Below are 14,859 nucleotides of genomic sequence, written 5' to 3'. Positions count from 1 at the left end.
GACTACGGTATAGAGTAATTGTACCCATTTTCCAGAGGCCATGCAGGGAATCCATTCACAAGATCCTTTAGTCCCTGAACACACTCGAGCGCACACACACATGGGTACACACTGACACACGCACACTCACTGACATGCACACACACATGCATAAACACACAAAGGCAAGCAGACAGGCACACACAGACACGTGCACACACGCACCAGTACCTGTATGGGATGAGCTGCTCGTGTCCACACGCGGGTCCTGCACATTCCTCACTGGTGCACACAAGCATTTGCCCATATATACCATGCATCGTGTGTTGACACAGCCTTTTCTCTGCACAGTGTAGTACACAAATGGCAGTTGTGCTGGGAGTGTGCTTTCTTCCTTCCAAGAATGCGCCGGCCAAGTTCTCTCCGAGTAAACACCGCCTGAGCGCTCCTTTTGTTAGCGCCTCGAGGCCTCGGGCCTGCTCTCCAGAGTTCTGTGTGCTGCAGACAAATGATACCCCTGCTGCTTGTGCGCTCCCTGACAAAGGAGGAGACTATTCACTGAAGCCTCTATGCACTGCTCCTGCTAGCAGCAATAAGATGTTCATCCTTCTGAGGTCGATAAAATGAGCACAATTCTTTATCTATTAAAACAAGACTTCAGAGAGAAACACCCCATCTCTAAACATTACCCCGAAGAGCAACGTAGCACACCAAATCTTCGCAAGGCTGGTGGGTGGACCTTGGTGAATGGGTCTCGTTGCAACATTTAAACAAGGGATGACACATTAACTGGTCGTTGAAGTAACCGGGGAAGGCAGCACCTGTCACTAAAATTAGACTACGGTATAGAGTAATTGTACCCATTTGTCAGAGGCCATGCAGGGAATCCATTCACAAGATCCTTTAGTCCCTGAACTTTAAAGCAAGAATCTCCGTAGCCCTCTCTGCGCTATTTGGACTCGGAGATCGAAAGGTGGATGAAGCAGGCATGCATGAGTAGATTAGCACAGGCATTCCTCCTATGCTCGTGGTGTGTACCCTATAGCCAGATCACCGGCAAAGGCTCTTACCCTTAAATGTCACACTACGTCATGCGCAAAATAAAGGGCTAGTGAAAACAGTTTAGAGGAAGGAAAGGTAGGAGCTGAAACAAAAATGTAAAAAAAAAAAAAATCCCACGAGTGATGTGCGCGCGCGCGCCTCAGCGAGCAATATGTTTTCAATTATCGTGCCTGGGCACGATAATTGAAAACATATGGGCTTTGGTGCAAGCGTAACAGACACCAATACGACATGGGCGGAGCAATGCGCTCATCTTTGGCCTATTGCGTGTTCTGTTTTTAAAAAAAACACGCACTCATAGCCCAATAGCGGAACCCAAAAGGAAAAGCACACGCCCAAGCGTATGGGATTCCAGGGTCCGTTTTCAAACATCGGACAAAAGGCTCGCCTGCGCGAGTACTGCTGCTCAGTGCATTGCCAGGGGCGAGCCCCAACTAGAGTCTGAAAACACCTTTGTCTGCCACGTGTGTAAAATTTGCGTAGGTGTGAAACATCTCCTTGAGAGTAAGCTGGTTGACACCTATAGTGACTTTGGCACTGCAACATGTTCCATGTTAAAGCGCCTGCCACTTGGTAAGTAAAGAAATGTTGAGGAGCAATTCAGGAACTTTTATTTTACAAAGCATGAGAAATAGCTCTTCACCAACCATGGCATTTCAAGTCGATGAAGCCTCACTGTGGTACTCTGAACAAGCTTTAGATCCCTTCCATGAAGGGAAATTTTCTCCTGAGTTTCAAAAGTGCTGCCTCCTTTTTGACCACTTCAATAACTCTGAGGGCATATGTGCCCAGTTCAACGCATATGTTGCAGAACCTGTGTCAGAGAATCACAATCTTCAGGTACACCAGTATTGGCATGGAAAGCTATGTCAGTGGCCATAGTTAGCAAATTGTGTACTGAGTGCTTTGGCGTAGCCCGTCTCCAGTGTCCATGTTGAGATGGCCTTTTCTCAGATAAAAGTTTACATGAGAAGGAAAGAGCGAGCGTGCATCACCAAAGACTCACTGAAGAAGTATTGTATGGTGTACTACGATAAGTTTGATTTGTAAAAATGCATTTGGACCTTTTTTTTTTTTTTTTTTTTTAAATATATTTTTATTGCAGGAATTAGTAAATCGTTACAATATCGACCAGCATCATATCACAAGCAATATCAGCGGAACACAACCCTCTGTCCCCACACCGTAAGTTCCGTACACAGCCATCCGGCCCACAACCCTGGGGTCGGGCGGCGAAATTCATTAGGGGCTCAGCAGGATGCTTGAGCTGGTCCGGATGATCCACTGTCCGTCATCTGCTTTTCCAAACAAGCCTATAAACCCAAAAGAAAAACCCCCACCCTCAAAAAACTACTAACCAAAGGAAACCCCACCCAACCCCGCCATCAGCGCCTGGGAGCAACCGCTACAGGATCTGCCATTACACCCACGGGGAAAGCAATAGGACTAACAGTGCAAATGTTTATCGGGACTCGGGGCGAGTCGCTTCTTCACCTTCAGAGTCGCTGGGGGCGCAATAATCCCTGAGGGCCTGCACCAACATTTCCCACTCCAGCGCAGCCTCCTGCGCCTTCTCATTACTCTGTCTCCAAGCCAGTTGATATCTCAGCGCGCTCTCCCCCGCCGCCCACTTCAACAGCTCGCTGTGCCATCTGCTGCCTGTCGGACCAACTCGTGCCTTCCAGTTCCTGGTCACCTCACGCTTAGCAAGGAGGAGCCCTAGGTCGATAAATTTACTGGAAATTTTATTCCTGGGGGTATGAGGGAACCAGTGTAGGAGCCCCACCGCCGCGTCAAATGATAAGGATCTCCCCGTCACCTCCTCCAGGGTCTTCTCCACTTCCATCCAGTAGGATGAAAGTCCTGGACAGGCCCATAACATGTGTAGGAGGTCCGCTTCCTGAGCTGGGCACCTAGGGCATTCCGCCGAATTCGTGGCAAAATATCGCCTAATTTTCACTGGAGTCAGATATGCTCTATGGAGAACGTAATAGTGGACCAGCTGAAAACGGGCGTTGCGTGTGCCCTTCCAGGCTCGTCGCACCAGCTGGGACCAGGTCGTCTCCGGGATTTCCCTGCCAATGTCCTCCTCCCAGCGGTTTCTCAGAGTGGTGAGAGGAGCCAACCCTTCGTTGATCAACCTGCCGTAAAGGCAAGTGACCGCCTTCACCGTGCCCGCGGACATCATCACGTATTGGCACACCTGAGATAAGGCGGGTTCCTCCTGCCCGTTCTTCCAGTGTGCCTGGATCGCTCGGTGCAATGGCCGAGTGCAACAGAAAGTCACCACGGGGGATCTCGAAGCGGTCAATAAGATCCTGGAAGGACAAGAGCGCTCCGTCCTCATACAAATCTCCAACTAGCTGTAAGCCGGCGTCCTCCCAGGCCGCCAAACGTGACCAATCACCTCCATGGGGGAGGGCCGTCAGCATCCCCAATGGTATTTCGGGCGCATACGGTGTTTTCAGATGGCCTCGGGCGTGGGCCCGATTCCAACACAAGCGGACAGTCCGCTCCTCCAGCGATAAATCCCGCAGGGCCAAACGTTGTCGCAGCGCTATAAAGGAGAGAACATGCCTGGCCATGCCCGTCCCCCTTCTGTCTTCCGGGCCCCGGAATTCCCGGGCGATCTCCTGGGTGAAGGTCTGGAGCTGCGCCGCCAGATAATACTTTTCAAAGTCCGGAACCGCGAGCCCCCCCTCGTCTTTCGGCCTCATCAGGGTTTTGAGGGCCACCCGCCGGCGGCCCGACCCCCAGAGGAATCCGACCACCATAGAGCGTAACAGTCGAAACGTGGCCGGTGGGACCCAGATCGGTAGTGTCCGGAAGTAATATAATAGTCGGGGAAGCGCCACCATTTTAAGCAGGGCGATCCGTCCCGCCACCGAGAGCGGCAGCGTGGCCCAAAAGTCCATGCAGCCTCGAAGTGCTCGAGTGCTGCGGGCAATGTTCCCATCCAGGAGGTCGGATGGGTCGTGATAGACGAATACCCCCAGGTACTTAAAGCAGTCGGGTTCCCATCTAATCTCTCTACTTAAAGTAGGGGCGGGAGCACCCTTGCGAACCGGGAAAAGACAGGTCTTGGACCAATTCACCCGGAGGCCCGAAACCTCCCCGAACTCCGTGAGCGCCTCCGCCGCTCCATGTAAAGCGTCGAGCGGGTCCTCTAGGAAGAGCAACAGGTCGTCCGCGTACAGCGAAACGTAATGCGGGCCCGTAGACGTCCACAGGCCCGTATAGTGGGCTCCCGATCGAAGGTGCAGCGCGAGTGGCTCCACCGCCAGCGCAAAGAGAAGTGGGGATAACGAACACCCCTGCCTCGTGCCTCGTTCTACCGGATATTGTGAGGAAATCAGTGGTCCCGCCCGAACCTTGGCCGATGCAGAGGCATAGAGAACCGCGGTCCACCTGACAAAGCCCTCACCGAGGCCGAATCTCCGCAGCACCGTGCAGAGGTAGTCCCACTCCAGGCTATCAAAAGCCTTCTCTAGGTCCACCGACGAGACGACCGGGGACGGGGCATCCACAAATGGTTCCCCTAGCAAACGGAACAGCCTGCGAATGTTCATAGTCGTGTTTCGCCGTGGGATGAAACCAGCTTGGTCTTCATGCACTAGGGAACTCATGTGTCCCAGCAGCCTCGAGGCCAAGATACTGCTCAGTATTTTATAGTCCACCGTCAGCATCGACAGGGGACGGTAAGACCCCGGGTCGGACGAGTCCCGACCTGGTTTGAGGAGAGGAACCACCAGCGCCTCACACATCGAGCTCGGGAGTCGCCCCAGCCTCTTTGCCTCCCTGTAGACCACCAATAATCGAGGGGCTAGGAGGTCAGCATAAGCTGCATAAAACTCCACAGGTAGGCCATCCAGGCCCGGGGTCTTATTTCTCGCCATCCGTTTAATGGCCCCGCGGATCTCCCCCAATTCGATGTCGGACCCCAAGGCTTTCGCCACTTCTTGCTCCACTGTTCAGATCTCCAGTGGGCGTAGATAACTAACGAGCCGGTCAGGGTCCCGTGCGGAGCGACTGCGGTACAAACGTTCATAATAATGCCGGAAGCAGCCGAGAATCTCCGGTTGAGTGTGTACTTCGGTTCCGTCTGCCTTACGCATACTTGTCGTCAATGAGGACTGGCGCGTAGGGTTGGCCAACCATGCCAGCAACGCGCTCGATCTGTCTCCCTCTGCGATGGATCTGACCGTATAGGCCTTGTAGTCAAAACAGCGAAGCCGTTCGACCTCTGCCGCTACCTTCTCCCTCGCCTCCGCCGTTTGTATCTGTAAGTCCGGGTGTCCGAGGCGGCGGATTTCCAGCTCACGGAGTTTCCGGTCCGCTGAATCTAGGTCAGCTAGGATAACGCGTCTCATGCCCACCTTCTTAGAAATACAGTAACCCCTCACCACTACCTTAAAAGCGTCCCACTCTAACGCTCGTGTACTCGCGGTGCCGCCGTTGGACGCAAAATAGTCCGATACCTTATCCCCTAGGTCCGCCCTGAAAGCACTGTCCTCAAGAATCTCGGGTCGCAACTTCCAGGTGGGCACCGCCGGCGTCCCGGGGAACCAGCGAAGGTCCAGCAGGACCGCTGCCGAAACCAGTTCGGGCGAACCAAGAAAGCCATCCAGTCTGACATGCAACTCATGTAGGCTCGAGAAGTATGAATAGTCCCTAGATGCGGGGTGGTGCGCCCTCCAGATGTCCGTCAGACGCCAGCGGGTCTGCCAATCCTGACGACCCTTAGCCGTGCGACGAACCGGAGAATCGGGAAGTGGTGGATGCGAGCGGTCAATGTCTACGTCCACTACTGAATTGAAGTCTCCCCCGAGCAGAAGGGGCCCGGAGAAGAAGTGGGCCAGCGAACCCGATAACCTGGAAAGGAAGGCAGTCTGGTCTATATTAGGAGCGTACACACCGCAAACGTTCAAGTCCCTCCCTCCTAAAGTGCCCGAAATGGCTACGTAACGCCCCTCTGGATCTATCACTGTTTTCGTGACTTGGAAGGGGACCCCAGCTCTGATCCATATTAGCGCCCCTCTGGCATACGCGGAGTACGATGTGGAAAAGACCTGCCCCCTCCATCTACGCTGTAGCGCCGCCCCTTCCGCCTTGTTCAGATGAGTTTCCTGCAGCAGCGCCATTTGCACTCCCCTACGCACTAAATAAGCGTGGACTTTGTGGCGCCTGGACATAGTATGAAGCCCCCTTACGTTCCAAGTAACACATTTTAAGTTAGCAACATCAGCCATTGTCCCATATTGTTCTCGTACAGTCTCCCCATCCGGGTTCCCACAAAAAAGGGACATCATTCATCCCAGCACTGATGGCGGCCATTTTCCCCAACCAAAACCCAACAACCCAAGAACGAACCAAACCCCCACCCACCCTCCCCAGAACAGGACCCAAACCTCACCATCCAGATCCCATCCAAACCTTGCCCTCCATCAACCCAATAATCCCTACTAATCTTGCGGTCGCCACCGTAGGAAGGCCTTAAGGGCCAGGTGCGGGCCGGGCGGAGGCAGTGGGCCCTCGACGCTCAGGCTACCAGGACTAAAACAAGCCCAAACCAGTGCCAAAAACCCTCGGGGCAGAAGCAGGGGCACCCCACCCTCCCCGCTCTCGTAGTCAGCAGCTATTGACGGCAACCGCCTCCCCCCTGCCGGGCCCCCCTCCCAAAATGAGGTAGCACACCCCGTTACCCTTGTCCATCCAGAAGGTCCTCCACCGATTTCGGTGTGATCACCGGAGTATGGGCGCTATCAGTCATTGAGTCCTCCGAGTCCGATGGTGCCCCCTCGTCACCTGGGTTTACTTCCTCTTCAATGGCTTCGCCCCGTGCGCCAGACAACTCAGTTAACACCTCCAGCACTCCCCTCCGCTCCGTCGACGTCTCTGCAGTTGAGGGCCCTCCCGTGCGGCCGCGGCGATTCCTAATCCTCCTGGATCGCCGTCTCTGTTCCGGCTCCTCCGCCTGTTGGGATGAGGAGCCGAAGCCATCCTTCCCTGTTCTGTAAAGCTCGAGCCAGGCACAGACATCCTCCGGGGTGTCGAAGAATTGAGTTTTGTCATCGACAATGATGCGGAGCCTTGCAGGATAGAGGAGCGAGTACTGGATGCCCTCGCTCCTGAGCTCGCGCTTGACCGCCAGGAAGGAGAACCGCCTGCGTTGAGTCTCGTAGGTGTAATCCGGGAAGATGTTCACCTGCCTGTTCGCCACTTTGAATGGACCATTATGTCTGGCGGCATTGAGGATTAAGTCTCTGTCCCGAAAGTGCAATAACCGCGCCACCACTGGTCTCGGGGTACGTCCCTGTTGCGGTGGCCGCGCCGGGACTCTGTGGGCACGCTCCAGGGTGTAGAAGGAGGATAGCCCCTCCGGGGCTACCGTGTCACGGAGCCAGGCCTCCAAGTACGCCACCATGTCGCCATCCTCGATCTTTTCCGGAAGGCCCACTACACGGATGTTGTTCCTCCTGTTGCGGCCTTCTGCATCCTCCGCCCTCTGTTCTAGGGTCGCAATTCGGGATAGGGCATCCTTCATGGTCGCAGCCAAGGTTCGCTGCGCCGGCTCCAAGGTCTTCACCGAGCTCTCCACCTCCTTGACCCGGTCCGAAAGTTTGCCGTGGTCCGCTCTGAGGAGACCTAGGCTCGTCGCCACCTGGGCAATGTCCTGTTGGAGGGCCGATCTCGTGGTCGCTATCGCTTCCACGACACGGTCGAACTGCTGTTGCATCGATGCGCCACCAGAACTCTTTGGGTCCCCATGTTCCTCTTTGTCCTGGGACTCCGAGTCCGAGGCGGTCGGGGTAGTCCCCTTGGCTCCTCTAGGTTTCCCCATGTCGCCGGGGGCCCTCCGTGAAGGTCCCGGAGTAGGCGTCTCCGGGTGCGAATGCCGACCGCGACCCTCCCGGTTACTGGTCCTCAAATCGAGTATCGGAGACCTCCTTCTCCAGGGCCTGTGGAAACTTCTCCGCTTCGGCTCGCGCCACCGCCACGGCGTCCGAGGGCACCGATGAGGGGGCGGAGACAACCGCCGCCAAGTCGGGCAGGCCCGCACAGCCGCTAGAGACCCGGGGTGAGGGTCACCAACTCCACCGGACGATTTGTGGCGCAAGAGTGTCGCGCCTCCCATGGAAGTGGACTGGCCAGTAACGCGTAGCTAGGTGCGGTGTCGTGAGTTGGGCCACCGCCTGGTTCACAGGACGTCCGCTCACGGGGTCTCCTATAACGTGGGCAGCCGCCCAGTCACCCAACCGAGTGCAGTCTCGTTGTAGAAAGTCCGATCCAACTGATATCTAGTGCACTGATCGGCAGGGGATGGCAGAGCCGGGGGCAAGTCGCCGCCCGCGACGCTCCTCCAAGTCAGTGGATCCGGCCAGGGGGACAATGAAGTCCGGGCGCCATGTTGGGTCGCACTCCGCAACTTCGCAAACTTCGGTTTTACACCGGATCAACACTCGTCCGAGCCCCACCAGGGGCCCCGGCAGGTCTTCGTCGGTCCGTTCAGCAGAATGCGGGGTCTGGGGTGCCCCGCAGCCTCCGATTTACAGGATAATCCCGGGCTCAGTCCCGGAGCCGAGCTCTCAGGCGACCGTCGCCATCGGCGCCCAAGCCACGCCCCCATGCATTTGGACCTCATATACACTGTCTATATACCATGCACTATCAGTGCAGAAAGCAAGCAATAATAAAAGCAAAAAGTTCCATAAACTCCAGAAAAACACTTTCTTTTCTTTTTAATGGTGCGAAAATGTTTAACCACTGATCACCCTTCTTTTTTTAAGGTATTGAAATCACTTGTAAACACTGAAAAAACTCTACCAGTCTTTACCAAAAATAGAAACTGAAAACAGGAAAGCCTAAACATATTCCTTTTAGCCCAACATCTTCCAGGAATACAGAATCAGATGGCAGATCTGTTAAGTCGTCGGACACAACAGATTCACGAGTGGGAACTTCATCCACAAGTCCTTCCACCATTTTTCCAAAAGTGGGGGCATCCAGAGATAGATCTCTTTGCCACACATTCAAACACAAAACGCCCAAGCTTCGCTGCCAGATATCCACACCCATTGTCCAAAGGCAATGCGATATGGATGAATTGGTCAGGCAAATTTGCCTATGCTTTCCGCCTCTCCCTCTCATTCCACTAGTGGTACGCAAGCTGCAACAACCGTCACTCACAATGATCCTAGTACTCCAACATGGGCCAAACAGCCATGGTACACAACCTTGCTGGAACTATCAGTAGGCCCTCACCAAAAACTACATCTCTTCCCCACAACTCTAAACACAGAACCATGGAGAGAAAAGACACCCAGATCCAGCACATCTCAACCTACCAATCTGGCTCCTTAAGTCCTAGAATTTGCTTACCTCAATCTTCCACCTAATTGAATCAACGTCATCAAAGAAGCTATGAGTCCCACCACTAGAGCCTGCTATGCAGCTAAGTGGAAAAGATTTGTCATATACTGTACCAATAACACAATCAATCCTCTGGATGCGTCTTTTCAACACATCATGTGTTTCCTACTGCACCTTCAAAGATGTAACCTAGCATACACATCAATCAAATAACATCTCGCTGCCATAGCAGCCTACCTGCAAAATAGACAACATCTATCATTATGCAGGGTACCTGCAATTAAAGCATTTATGGAAGGCCTCAAAAGAATAATTCCTCCCAGAATACCACCCTCTCCCGAGTGGAATCTAAACATCGTCCTCACTAGGTTAATGGGTCCTCCATTTGAACCGCTACATAAATGTGAGCTGTAGGAGAGTAGGGTCTGCAATCCTATGATCACCCCAGATTTTTGCTTCACTGGTTTACGACTTTCCCTGGCTGTGGGCCTGCTAATCAGACCCACAGCCTAGCTGTTCTCTCTAAATTGACACACATGTACCTTAGGTGCATTTACCAATTGGTACTGGGCCACCTTATCAGTCCCTGTACAGTATACTTTAGGTATCCAGGGCATAGGTGTACCCAGGGCCTACCAGGGGCTGCAGCATGTATTATGCCACCCCTGGCTGGCCATCCAAATCTAACACAACTGGCTGCACGACAGCTGGGGCAAGGTGGTGTAATCACCCTTTGCTTTAGATATAGTATTCCTATATCTAACCCTAAAATGGACAGATGTATTCCTGTCAGTCACTCCTATGGCAGGCCTTATCAATCCTGAAGGCAGAGTGCTTGGAATTATGTGAGATGGTGCTCTGGCATGAGCTGAGCCCGTTTGCAGCTTGCGGAACCAAGTCATAATAGCTGTTCCATAATAACGCGTACCATATACTCTTAAGTGCCTTATAATCCTTGCGGTTATTTGCCAACTTTGGTATCGCTTTATCAAAACATGTCGAGTAAGGTGTCATACGAATTGGAATACTAACCCCTCGCCAATTCTTGCTACGGGGTTAGCATTCCACCCTTCTAGAGGGACACGACATGTATGTAACTGTGAACCCCGGTTAAAGCTTAACACAGCCTCAGCTCCACAAAATGGATGCTGCCACCACAGACACAAGTCTGACCTCCTGCTGCTGGGAGTCCTTCCAGCAAGGAGAGCTTGGACAAAGGGTTTCCTGTCAGGGACGGTGCTAGCACCATCCCAGACAGGGTTTTGTGTATCCCAGGTAGGCAGGGCTGAGAGGAAGGTGACTGCAAGTGGCACCCCGGTGCTCACTGTGCATATGCCGGCTTAAACCAGTTCCAGGGGCACACCGACCCCTGAGCTGGGGAAAGTCCGGACAAGGGAGAGGGGTGTAACCACCCCCCTCCTGGTCCCACCCATGGGCAGGACCTAGTCGCGTGCCAGCCCCTTTTTTTTTTAATAAAGGTAGGAGCAGGCCCCCTTCCCAAATTAGATAATTCTGAATCTTGACTACTTTCCACGAAAGGACTCTTGACTTTTTCTGAAGACTCTCCCTTGTGGCTAAGGAGTAGCCACCCTGCACCAGCGGGCACCATCTAAGCGCTTGCGGTTTGCTGTAAGCCCATCCTCCGGATCAAGACTGCCCAGCTCGACGAGACCCGGATTCCCTGGCATCTCGGGTCTCTACCTGCATCATCAGCCCAGCTGAGATTCGTGGGTGTGACGAGACCTGAGGGACCGGCCATCTTCAAAACCAGCACAACGCTTATCCAGCACGACCGCCGAGGGATCCTCGAGTGAGTGTTTTGGGGTTTGAGAAGCCCTAACCCTGAGCAGCTCCAGCACCGAAGTCCAGCCCCCCCAGCATCCACGAGATCTGCGTGGGGCCCTTCTGCTCTTTGCTGCTCACCGTGTTGTCTGGTCACTTGCCTGCTGGCTAGTGGCCCTCCTGACGACGAACCACGACGATTACATCGCAGGTCTGGTTGCTCCAGACTGGCCCTTGCTCCCTTCCAAGAGAGGAGCACCCCGGACCCTCCTGGTCCACTCCAGACGCCATCTTGACTCCACCGCGTGGGCTTGACTTTGCCAAGGTTTGTTGCCCCAATCCTGGGTCCAACATCGCCGACAGCAGACACCTTCGTGGGACAGCTCGCACCTCCATCCTGGTCGCCGACAACGCCTCCTGGTCCGAGAGACAGCAGAGTCCAGCGTCGCCCACTCACCTGGTCGAGGTGACTTCATCCGGTGCCATCCTGGTGCCCACCTAATCACTGGCTAGTGATTAAGAACTGAGTCCCCTCTGCTTTCAGGTCGTCTCCATCATCGATCCAGGCTTGGATCCCTCCGAATATCTTCACTGGTCGCCTGCCAGCAACTTCTTCTTTCAGGCTCCATAGACTTCAACGAGGATTCCCGACGTCTTTTGAACCCTATGCAGCCGCAGCCCCTGAGCTAGGTAACCTGAGCATTTCGGTGCTCCAACGTAGGTTCACTATCCAAGTGTCCAGATCCTTTGCCGTTTTCAGTCTATCTAGTCGGATTCGTCCGATAACTGTAACTTTACAAATACTAGCATCCATAGACTTTGTCCCGCATCCCGCGTGAGAGTGCACACTCTGCACCCGATCTCCCTAGGCCTCCTGCTCCTAACCTTAGGGTTCAGTAGTGTAGTCCTAGCGATCCTGAAGCCTCTGGATCTTGTTACTTACCTGCTAGTATTTCGCATTCCACTTTTAGTGTATATGGTTTTTCGTGCCCCTCGGGCATTTGTGTAAATTGTGCAACTTAAAGTATTTTCTTAAGAGTTTTGTTGTGTGCTTAGCTCCCTGACTCATAAAGAGATCAGGGTAGACTTGTTATAAATAAATATCCTTTTATTTTCATAACAACTTGTGTGGTGTCCTTTCACTTGGTGTTCAAGGGATATATGTGATGGTATAACAGCTGGCTTCACACGCCCTCTAGAGTTTAGCCTAAAGACTGCTCTTGTCCATGCTACTAGGATAGCTGGTCTATAAAGTTGACTTACAACCAATCATCAATAAGGGTCGTTTGGAATGATACACAGTGATCACTAGAATAGTGAGCACTATATATCAGGCCAACTTCTCACATGAGCTACAATTTCTTACATGGAAAGTCGCTTTCCTTGTGGCTATCGCATCTCTCAGAAGAGTCAGTGAGCTACAGGCACTAACTATTCAAGAACCATTTTTACAACTCCATCATAACAAAGTGGTTCTCAGAACAAAACCCAAATTCCTTCCAAAAGTTATTACTCCCTTCCATCTCAACCAATCTGTAGAGTTGCCAGTATTCTTCTCGCAACCACAAACAGTAGCAGAAAGAGCTCTTCATACACTAGATGTAAAAAGAGCACTTCTTTACAACATTGATACAGCAAAACCTTTTCGCCAAACAAAACCGCTTTTTGTTTCCTTCTCACCACCACATAAAGGCAATCCCATATCAAAGTCTGTAATTGCAAGGTGGAACGTCAAATGAATACAAATTTGCTATCACAAAGCAAAACATACAATTTCTATTCCTCCTAAAGCCCATTTCACTTGCAAAATAGGGGTTTCCATGGCATTTTTAGGAAACATTTTCTTAGATTATATCTGCAAAGCAGCTACATGGTCTACACCGCACACATTCACAAAACACTATTGTGTAGATGTGCAAGCAAAACAACAAGCTAGTGTGGGCCAGGCTGTACTCAACACTTTTTCAGACTACTGCAACAGATACTGGTGGTCGCCACTAAAGGAACAGTACTGCTATGCAATCTATGCATAGTGTGTGATCTGCAGCTCATGCCTCGAACGGAAAATGCAACTTACCAGTATGCATCTGTTCTTGGCATGTAGAGCTGCAGAGTCACACACGCCCACCCACCTCCCCGGCTACCTTTATCTGTTCCAGTATTATCTTAATTAGATTCAACATACATGGACATCCTTTTCTGTTGTCTCAAAACTCCAACATTTCCCTTGGCTAAAAAACAATTTGAAGATGGAGTGGATGCCCATGCGCACTATTGTCCAAAGGAGTCGCCTCCTATCTCGTGACTTCCAAAGACTTGTTCCAAGACAATAACAAACTACAAACATCCGGGCCCAACACCAGATGGCGTTCTATGCATAGTGTGTGAATCTGCAGCTGTACATGCCAAGAACAGATGCATACTGGTAAGTAGCATTTTCCTTCCCTTTTTTCCCCTAAGAAGAATAGTGTATGGTTTGGTAGGGCACAATCATGCCAAAATAATCGGAGATTAGAAAAGGAAAAGTAATCAATTGGAGGAAATTCTTGCTGCCCCTTCATTCATCAAAAATGTTGGTAGGTAAAGGGCCAGCAAGCTGTAATGATAAAGTGGTAAATGTGCTGGAATGATCATATTAACAGGTTCATAAGAATTCAGATGTTGAAAGGTAGGGGGCTGGAAAGAGTAGGAGAACAACAAACATATACTTGATGAGCTCCTTCCTTATGTACTGCTAAACTGCATATAAACTAGTTGAGATGTTGAAAGTTATATAGATGTTAGTCTTGATGCTTTCACAACTTGATGAGGTTTCGCTCAGGAAATCGTTTCCCTGGTCTCTCTCCTACCTCATCTCGAAGTCCTGCTACATGCTAAACCCTCTTCCAGTTTCGTTGAATTGCAGCAAAAACATGCCTTCCATAACTACTGGTTTAGTTCCTTTATTCCCCTACAAACGTTTTCACATCTTTTCTTTCTCTTGAAATGATTGGGCATAGCTTTGGAAGCGCAATGATTCTCGGCTTAGAATCTTCCTTTCTCCTTAGGTTGGGCTTTGTAGCTTCTTCTTCTCTTGCCCCTCTATGCTAGTCCCAATGTAATTCATCTGAATTCAGACTATGGCATTCATTTTGAAGCCTACCTTCCTCAGCTCACTTATTTCCATGACATTTTTTTATCTGCTTCATTTTGTGTTATGTTGTGCAGATTTGTAGAGTGCTGCATTATCACCCTGGAGGATATCCTGGTGCTGAGTAGGTGTGAGCCTCGCTAACCCTAATGTCTAGTGGAACTACTCGAATACCAGATCTTCAAGTTTCTTTCAAAGAAATTAAAATAAGGATTTTATGTGAAGTGGCGGGTCAATCCATTCTTTAGGAGCCATGCAGCAGGCTTGACTGCTGGATATGGTTCTCCGTATGCATGGGGTCTGTACGAATAGGAGTCTGGATGAGTGGAGGTGTCTGGAAAGTTTATGAAAGCAGATGCGATTGTTGTGGTATACTGGGCCAGTGTTAATGTAGTGCCTTAAAAGTGTGGGTGAAGAGTTTGAACTGAGCTAGTCTGTGTATGGGGAGCCAGTGGAGCTCTTTCTGGTATGGTATGGTGTGATGTGAGTGTGGCGTGGGAGGTTGAAAGTGATTCTGGTCGCAGTTTTTAATGGTT

At 51.6% G+C, this 14,859-nt stretch overlaps 1 protein-coding gene across 1 annotated transcript in view; it reads left to right on the top strand.

Moving 5' to 3' along the window:
- The window catches only part of SYPL1 (synaptophysin like 1), a 276,287-nt gene that overhangs the window by 161,785 nt on the left and 99,643 nt on the right, over positions 1-14,859 (top strand). The gene's annotated exons all lie outside the window — the stretch shown is intronic.

The sequence above is a fragment of the Lissotriton vulgaris genome, chromosome 1_1, assembly GCF_964263255.1.
Source record: "Lissotriton vulgaris chromosome 1_1, aLisVul1.2, whole genome shotgun sequence".
Classification (NCBI taxonomy): domain Eukaryota; kingdom Metazoa; phylum Chordata; class Amphibia; order Caudata; family Salamandridae; genus Lissotriton; species Lissotriton vulgaris.
The sequence above is the reverse complement of the archived record's forward strand: the minus strand, read 5'-3'. Positions and strand labels throughout refer to the sequence as shown.